This window comes from Schistocerca serialis, chromosome 7 (assembly GCF_023864345.2).
Source record: "Schistocerca serialis cubense isolate TAMUIC-IGC-003099 chromosome 7, iqSchSeri2.2, whole genome shotgun sequence".
Taxonomy (NCBI): Eukaryota; Metazoa; Arthropoda; class Insecta; order Orthoptera; family Acrididae; genus Schistocerca; species Schistocerca serialis.
In genome coordinates this window covers 562,996,541-562,999,652 of record NC_064644.1, presented here as the reverse complement: position 1 = coordinate 562,999,652, position 3,112 = coordinate 562,996,541, and positions in this window count along the sequence as shown.

Sequence of the window (3,112 nt, the reverse complement as noted above, 5' to 3'; positions counted from 1 at the left end):
GTCAAGACAATTGGGACCCTCCAGGAGGCATTCGTCAACAGTCAACATATTTTCCTGTAGGGGGTAACCAGGTGCCCTCTCAAAATATTGCAAAGCACATGATATGTGAGATACCATTCAGCGCAATGCCCAAGGGCATCAGCAACAAATGCTATGTTCTTTCTGCTGCCACCCATAAATTTCAGGAAAATAACTCTCTTGTTTGTTTATCATGCTTCTAGAAATGAGTGAAGATAAAATAGCATAAAAGAAAGACAGCTAGTTTATTCTGACAAAGAAAGTAACGTCTTTTAAAAAATTAAGAAACTTATCATTATGAGGACATAAATTTAACTGGAGGACTACTGATGGAGGAGATAATGTTCTTATCACTAACTGACTTGGAGAACCTGGTGCTTTCCCTTTCAACAAAAGCAGACAAACCAAGGTAACGCATCCAGTTAAAAATAAACAGAATTAGTTGCTTTAGCCCTTTCTCAGTATCAGTGAATGATGGGTGTGTAATAGGACAGTGAGTCCACATTATTTTTGGAAACTAATAGCTTCTATCGTAGTAATAATGGAAGGAATAAATGTAACAACTCATCAAAAGGTTGAGGCATTGAGGAGATAATAGAAACAAGACTGAAAACATTGCTAGCTTTTAGATAAAATATAACACCATCTCAGCTGTAACTTTTTCATACTCTTTTATGTGAGCACAATCACAAATGAGCTGTTCACCTGAATGAATGGCGTTACACACAATTGACCACATAGTGGCAGAACATACTGTTTGCCACAATAGATTTGACTTCAAAGGCTGCATAATTTATGCTTATTTTTAATTACATAGATGATACTTGTTATTGCAAGTTACCTTTGATTCTGTAATTTTTCTGGCCTCAAACCTCTGCTAGCTTCTGAACCATCTAAAGCCATGTCCTCAGCATCACAAACTCTGCTGATTTCATAGTGTATTACTACAGAATAATAGGGAGACTGCAGACAGGAAAGAGTAGTACATTGTGAATATCTCCCCCCTCCCATTACACTTCTGTACTTCACTGTGTGCCACATACAGCTCCCTTAGCCTGTGCAAGAATGAGTTCACAGGTGCCACTTTCCTATCCTCCCCCTCCTAGCCATCAGCTTTTCATCACTCCTCCTCCTCAGAACCTCTTTTGTACTCTCACCAATTCTGCCCACCACAATCCCTTACTGCAGCCAAGCTGTAGCACTAATTCAATGTATCAGCTCTGAAGAAGGATATCATCTGAAAGCTTAGCAACGTTTTCATGTGCCTATCAACTACTCAACACCTCAACTATATAGTGAGATGTTTCTTTATTCCTTCCACTTTTCATACTGTACCTACCACTTTCCATTATCATATTTAGCTTATGTTTCACGATGTATAAGTAATTCTTGGTCTCTTTATAGTTGTGATCTTTTATTTGGACAGTAAATATTTTCAACCAATAACAACAATAAAATATGTTACTTCTATCACTTAAATAGAAAAAGTGTTACTATCTCATGGGTACTTGTTAGTATATTTAAACAGCCAGTGAGAAAACTGTCATTGTCATCTGGCATTACAAACAAATGTTTGAGCCATAAATATATTTCAGCTGGGTGGTATTTAAGCTCATGTACAGAACAAAAGCACAAAATGACTTTATACACTCATTACAAAGACAGAAGATATAAAGAGTTTTGCTGCCTGGATGGTACTGCTGAAGAGGAAAATGTATTCACCATTCCTACAGAGAAAGCTCACAACAGCAAAGCAAAATTTGCATGGAAAACAGGATCTTTGATTAAAAACATTATATCATTTCAAATTGGAAGTAAAAATCAATGTGTACAAGGTTGGAGTGAGAAAAACATCTATGTACAGTCTCAAAGGATTGACTGGAACAGGACCGAGATATGAAAATGAGAAAACACCATGGAAATATTAGTATTAAGGAATTTTAAAAATAGAATCACAAGGAAAAATACTATGACTGGAAACAGGAAGATAAATATAAAAGGGAAGAAAAAAAATCAAACAAGGAAAATTAAAAAAAAGTTGCTACTAAATCTGAAATTTGAGACATACAGTGTCAAGAGAGGTCACATGCAGCAATCAAAAATACATTATGATCATACAGACTACAGTATGGAAACAACAAATAAAAATGACATGCAGACACACACACATGATCACACTTACACACTGTTCATTTATGAGTAGTTGTGCAGTCTGATGGATGGGAAATGAATGAAAAAAGTGACAGGTGTGCACTGTAAAATGTGTGAGCAAGGAGGGTCTGCAGCAGTGAGTGGGAGACAGCAGAAGAGGAAACAGGTGGCTGTTAGTGACACCAACATAATGAGATAAGATGTACTGATATTAAATGAGAACTTTTGTGTGATGTTTGCTACTATATGAATGCAAGGCATGTACATTAAGAGAAGGGAGAAATAGAGTTGAAGTTATAAATATGTCACTCAGGAGGAATTGTTGAAGAGTATAAGGAGTGACAAAGAAGTTTGAAGTAAAAGTATGTGGAATAATAAATGTCAAAGATAACCATGAAATGCATAGCAGTGCTACTGGGCAGCTCTATGGAAATGATTATTTTAAAAAAGGATAACTCTCTGATCAAATTCCTGAAAAGGAAGCAGAGAATTCAAAATCACAATGTGCTGTGTGATCTTAATCTGAATGTCACCTAAAATTGTTTTATGAGGATGACAGCTGGAAAATAATGTTGTGGCTGCAGTGATAAAGGAAGAGAGAGGAGATATAGAGAGATCAGGTTCTCCTGTCGTTATTGGTATAACAGATTTCCAACGTAACAGACAGTAAATTTCCATGAGATTTAAGCCAAATATTGGCTTAAAATGGCACAGCAAGAATAATGACTAAGATACCACTGAACAGGATACAATTTGAGTTTGTTTTCAATAACATACACATTAAAGCAGACATAGTAGTTACAACAGCTGAAAAGTTGTACTCATGTGGTTGGCATGAGACTGGCATATAATCTGCAACTATTATCACAAAAATTATTAACAATTTAGCATAAAATATAAAAGCATTAATGTCCAAAATGGCATAAAGGAGGGTGATGAATGC